Here is a 6599-nt window from a genome sequence, read left to right as displayed (position 1 = left end):
GAAGGGATTATACTATTGAAAGAATTGTCATCTGTAAAGAACATTGACCTTTTTTTGTAAATCAATGCAGAGACTATGAATCAACATTAAATATGTCTGTGAAAACACCAAAGTTCCATTGTACAATTGGACGCCATTGATTGAGAAGGCAGAAAGGTCAACTTTGTAATCTGTTACACTTCTAGCCCTTGTCCCAGTGGCAAGGACCTGTCAGATAAAGTTAATTTAAAAGACAAAATAAACACACAAACAATTTGTCAGTTTAAACAAACGTTCCACAGTGGAATTAAAAAAGATCTGGACCCCGATACTTACCATTTTTCTGTCAGTCTGATCAATAGACACTGTGTAGACAGGATGTAGACCAGAGGAAAGGCCATTGATAAGCACAGCACAACGGTGTCAAACTATAAAGACAAGTAAAAGGAGTGACGGCATGGTTTATTTCGGAAAGTTTACTTTCTCAAACCGTCACAGATATTCTATGTTTTACTAATTACATAACTTACTATGCATAAACATCTTGTAATGTAATATTTTGCCTTCACATGACAGAGAGTGATCTAGTCCTGTGTCAAGCAATCAGTGTTTCCAGTGATTTTCTGTCAGTTACTCTAGATAAGAATCTAGTTAAGATATATTATTCTTGTTCATGACAGAGAGGTACAATCTAGCATCGCTCAAATGATCAGTGTGTGTGCAAGTGAAGTAGATTTAAAGTTCATAAATTTCTCTCCGCTGACACCCGCAGATAGATTCCTCAGACAGGTTGTGTCTGCTGAGGAATGATCAATAACATTGATTGGAGTGTTTGAGGCCTAAAAAGAACAGGATGAAGGAAGAGAAGCATGAGGGCGACTCATGTTATGTCCTTTTTAGGTCCTCGAGTTTGTGTTAGTGTGTATGCAAGAGAAATAGAGGTCAGCTTAACAGTCTAAAACAAACGAGTAATCAGCTTACATTTTACACGCAATATGGTCATTAAATGCATCTAATATTGGACTGCCAATAAAAAGATTCACAGTTGAATTAACTGTTGCGTATTTCCTGAATAAATTAGTCTTTTGAACGAATTAGGTGAGTGAATCATTTAAATGTCGCTTACTTGTTTCATTCTTGAATGAATCAGTGTTTGTGAACAAACCAGTTCAGTAAATGATTTAATGATTCACATAAAGACAGTGGCTGCCTCTGAAATTGCAGTTACATACTATATAGTAGGCGAAAAACAGTATGAGACAAAAAAAAAAGGTATGCCCGAATTCACAGTACTCATCAAAGAATAGGCTAAATTTACCCGGATACAGAAAGAAGTTTGCATGTGATGGATAATGACAACATGGCAAATACGTCCGGATTACATTAATACTACACACTTTTATATTTAGAACATACTTAACATACTGCGATTTCAGATGCAGACAGTTTTTTGCTTCAGTACTAAATGAATCAGTGTTTTGAACAATTCGGTTGAATGAATGATTCAACGACTCACTCATCAAGAGGGTAATTTGTTTCGGTTCCGAATGAATCAGGGCTTTAAATGAACCGATTGTGAGTGGTTGCACGTACCAGCTCCATAATATCCATTCATCGGTCATCTTTCTCTGCATTATGGGGCACCACACTAGATTTATGTCATTACATCATGCATACAAAATCTGTACACACACGCTAGGGTCAATTTCAAAGCCATTTTACACTATGGACAATAATATTTATGGGCTGCCAATGAAAGGACAGGATTTATGGTGTCTGGCTTCATAAAAGTGTCCACCCTCTTACTGGCTGCTTCCTGTGTGTGTTTCAAGACTGATTTCTGTCTGATGAACATCCCTTCAGAAACAGCTTCCCTGCATGTCACTGCTGGGAACAAGTGTCAAAACCAGGCCGAATAAACCTAGTCTAGCTTGATATTCAGGTTTTTTTTTTAGTTAAGCCCGTATTATTTATTTGAATAAAAGTCAATGTTCTTCACAGATGACAATTCTTTTAATAGTATAATCCCTAATTAAAAGTAATTCATTGAATTAATTACAGGCAGAAAGTCTGTTTACAGAGTCTATGCGTGACCAAACTCTGTCCTGGAGGGGCAATGTCCTGCCGAGTTTAGCTCCAACGTGCCTCAACACACCTCACTTGAAGTTTCTGTGCCTAGAAAGACCTTGATTAGCTCATATAAAAAAAATTTTTTTTAAAAAGATTCAAAAGCAAGGCAAGGCTGAATTTGGACGCCTACATGAGATTCATGACTGTTGCCACTGTTCCTCGCACACAGCTGGTCACTCCATCCTCACGGTCAATGGCAATCATTGTGTGCATCATGTTTGTCTTCCAGGCACAGCAGCCCAAGTCAGACAGTCTCATCTGGAGAGATTGGTTTATTACAGAGGGAGACGTCCTCAAGGAAAAAGTTGCAGGGGTCCTCCCGGGGGCCTTCAGATGCACATGCGAAGATTTCCACGAAAACCTGCCCTTCATCACAGCCCGCTATCATTTGCATGCCTGAGACGCAGCAAATGTCTGTTACCCAAGGCTGTGGCGATAAGCCCAAGTTACAAACACAGTCTTCACCGAAAACTTTTACCGGAGAATCTCCGGAATGTTCTTCCGCCTCAGGCAATTCAATCACAGCTGCTGAAGGCGAGGTTATATCTGTGTATATGGTCTGGTCACCGGCAGCAATGTGTGCAATCACATAGCAGGGGTTACGTCACCGGCTTTTGTTTTGAGCTTCGGATCGTCTACATGATGTTTCTCTCTGGCAGTTCAAGGCTCCAAAAGCCCATATCCTCTAATACAGAAACCTGTGCAGCAAACTCTTTCCAACAGGGTTTTTGACATCAATCATTAAAGAAAACCCAAACACTCAATACACACAGGTTAATAAGTGAAAGATGCACGGTATGTAGTTTTAGTTTTGTTTGAACTTGAACTAAAAAGCACTGTAACATTCTTCCTCATACTTAAAAAATAATAAAGAATTTGTAGTTATTACAAAGAAAAAGTTTGGTTTCATAATATAGCCACCTTGATGCAGCTGCTCTGTTATTCTTCTATTGTGTTATCATTCTAATTATTTACCGATAGCAGAATTTAAAGTCTTGCACATTCACTTGTTTCAAAGTTGGGGAAAAAGGTGGATAATCAAACGTATAGGCTACTAACTTTTCTCTGAAACAACCCTTTTTTAATGATTCCCGCTGCATCCGAAATCACAAATTCTGATGTTCTACATCCGACATGTTGTCATTGTCATGTAACATATGGCGTCAGATACATCACTTCACCTCCATTTACAAATCCTCTCCTGTGGCCATCGGCACATAGTGGCACATTGGCCACATAGTGTGTCCATCGAATGCACATTTCAGAATATCGCCAGAAGTAGAAGATCATACGGGTACCTTTCGCCTGTTTTATGAACTCTATAAATTCGGACATATTACTTGGCTCACATACTGTTTTTCGTCTAGTAGGCATATTCGGAAGCAGCATTAGTCTTTGGCTTTTAGATAATGTTAACCAACAACAATAGAACTATTATTTTGTTTTAGCAAACGTTTAAGCTCCAGTCTGGTACTCTTTTCCCAATCAAATCTTTTTCCAATAGATACAAATTCTGATAAAAAATTCCTTGTGCCCTACATTTTTCTTGGTGATTATCTGGTTCCACACAGAAAAACATCACATTACAGATTTAAAGTAGATTTACATGACATTTCACACCAACTCAAGCATATTAATATTAAGCATACCTCTAAACAGTGTCAAACTTTGCATGGAATAAGGGACAAAAAAGTGGACAGTCACGTACTGTACAACATCAAAGACCACAATATGGCAACTTCGAGAATATTACAAAAATGCTCATGATAAATGTGTCTAAAAAGGCTCAAGATAAATGTGTATTTTGTAGAGTTAGAAAAGCTATTTATCACATGGTCAGGACATTATACTCTAGTTTAAAGCTTCAATTTAAATACAGCTGCACAAAGCAATGAGGTAGAAACGTATGAACAACAGCGGAGCTATAATGATATCTTTTGTTCGAGGTGAAGGGAGAATTCATTTGTGCTTTTCTGTGTTGAGACAGATTGAATGTGCATCTTATTGCGGATTTAATTTGTGTTATTTGTTATGCTGACTGAGAGCTTTTGTAAATAAAGAAAAAAAAAATCAATCTCTCCCACTCTTTCTTGATTTGATATATGGAACTCCATATTTCATACTTCATTTACCCAAACTTTCCCTGTACCTGCTATTACCAGAACACACTATTATTCTAAGCACCCATCTCTCTTTTGAATATAAAATGCAATGATATTTCATTCTCATGAAACACTAGGTGAAATATGCATTATTTCATTACAGATCAATCCATCACAGATCATTAGGAAGAAGTGTCAAATGCCCATGTGCCTGAGTGTATATTTTTCTTTATTATACTAATTAATGTGCTTCTGTATTGACATTGGGATGATGGATCAGTGTTGTTATTGTTAACTCAAACTAAAAAAAAAAGAATTTCTTTCAGTAATTTAAAAGCAGCTGAAATATTGTAAAATATTAATATTATATTGAAATAAAATATTGTATTGCCTTTCCAACTAAATGAAACAAGTTCAAGTATAAGAATTAAAATGGAAATAAAAATAAAAGTTATAGGCCTATATATGTTTTTTTTAAAGTGACAAAAGTACATAAAATTTCTAAGATTTAATTTAAATAAAACAAAACTATTCAATAATAAATATTAATAAATACAATAATACTAGCTATAAATAATACTAAAATAGCACAGTGATGGCATATGGGAGACCAGGTCTAGTTCTCACACTTTTTACTCTGGTGAATATTTCTCAGCTTAGGTTCATTATTGAAGGTCAAGTTCTAGACACATAAAGCCTTGTCTACAAAACTTCACATTTTCACCATTGTTGTTACTCAGCAAAAAAGACAGAGATAACTGTACAAGACAGGAACTTTTGTAGCCAAGTTGTCACAATGGAACTTGCATTTAAAAATCTAATACTAAAACATGACACTGAAATTTAATAATAATAATAAAAATCTCTTAATTTTAAAGAATTTTCAAGTACTTGAGAAAAACATACAATATCACTATTAGATTAAAAACAATTGAGCAATTAGACTTTTGTAGAAAACATTAGACTTACCAAGATACAGTAATTGTGGACAACTTCCTAATGTGACGAACAGGAAGCCCCTATCTCCCCTTTAAATGTAAAAAAGGGAGGAAAAAGAGTATTATGTTTAACTTGTGACAACAGTCTATTATTATGCAAAGAATAGCATAATTACTATTTCCACATAATATAATTCTGTGCACAGTATGCAAATTCTACTAATTTACTCTAAATTTCATCCGGTGACCATCAATAATAAAATCATAACCCTAAGACAAAATTGGATTAAAAATTTTAAAGAAATTAAAAAAAATTAAGATTATAACTGGATGCTATTCACTGAATAGCATGCATGTAATAAAACTTAATTTGACCATAAAGCATACTACTGTTAGATAGCTGCTCAGCTGTCACAACTAATCATCACAACACACATTTATCATAAATCAAAAAATGACCACAAATGAGTGACAGAGTTCAGTAATGTGACACAGTAAGATAAATATTTCCTCCAGCCTGTACCGTCAGGCTCATTGTTTTCAATAAAGTGTCACGGCGCACCATTACATAATCACATCTGCGATTTAGGATCAAGGTTTTGATGCAATCAATGCCTATTAGAATCAGCCTGTATTGATTGAAAGCAGAGAGCTGATACCATCTCTCCATCTCTGGCCTGCTTAGATCATAATCTCTCTCTGGTCTGCGTGGGACTTGATTGGCATTAATAGGTCAGTGTGTTGCCCAGGGATGCAGACAAGGATAATTTTTCACCTCTAATAGTGTGACTGTAAACTGCCCTCAGACCCATTAGGGTCAAGGGCAGAGGTGCATCCTGCCCCCTGAGAGCACTGAGCAGGACAGAACTGTTGGGATGAGAACTTGAATCAAACTGATTTAAGTGTGGGTTTCCCATTCTCTCAGGCTAAAATGTTTCCAAACCTATTTGTTTTAGGTAGCTACTCCGAAAGCCATATCAGTAAGCTTTAGTAACCCTCAATAGTTAGTATTCTGTATATTAATATCATCAATGTACAAATTAATTAATTTACATTAATTTATTAAATTAACCATTTTAATGTAATGATTCACATCAGTGAAGAACTGACTTACCAATATTGACCTCTCAAACTAAAGCATGTTGTTTGTTGTCTGCTGCATTTGCATATTTTATAAAGTGTGATATTAGTTTGTTTGGCTTTGCAAAGTTAAACAAACGGAGGGATTTATCGAACGGAACCGTTACCGAACAGGACCAACCAAAAAGAAAACGTGGCGTACAATTAATGCGACACCTTGCGTTTGATTTGATCTACGAGCAGGTGCACTTAGAGTATGACGTGTGCAACGAACAGCCAATCGCGTGAAACATGCAGTGGGAGAGAGGCAGGGAGAGAGGGAGGGAGAGAGGGAGGGAGGGAGAGAGAGATGGATCTCGGGGATGGAGAG

At 36.4% G+C, this 6599-nt stretch overlaps 1 long non-coding RNA gene across 1 annotated transcript; it reads right to left on the bottom strand.

The window, feature by feature from the left end:
- Positions 1 to 323: 323 nt before the first annotated feature.
- LOC143741912 (uncharacterized) lies at positions 324 to 6368 on the bottom strand. Its single transcript, XR_013205276.1, has 3 exons — positions 6256 to 6368; positions 5181 to 5230; positions 324 to 407 (listed from the first exon to the last, which is right to left on the bottom strand). It is a non-coding gene; the product is annotated as an uncharacterized LOC143741912 (long non-coding RNA).
- Between the last annotated feature and the right edge of the window lie 231 nt (positions 6369 to 6599).

Source organism: Siphateles boraxobius, unplaced genomic scaffold (genome assembly GCF_051911475.1).
Source record: "Siphateles boraxobius isolate OS27281-9 unplaced genomic scaffold, OSU_SipBor_1 19, whole genome shotgun sequence".
NCBI classification, from domain to species: domain Eukaryota; kingdom Metazoa; phylum Chordata; class Actinopteri; order Cypriniformes; family Leuciscidae; genus Siphateles; species Siphateles boraxobius.
This window is presented reverse-complemented; position numbering and strand designations above follow the sequence as displayed.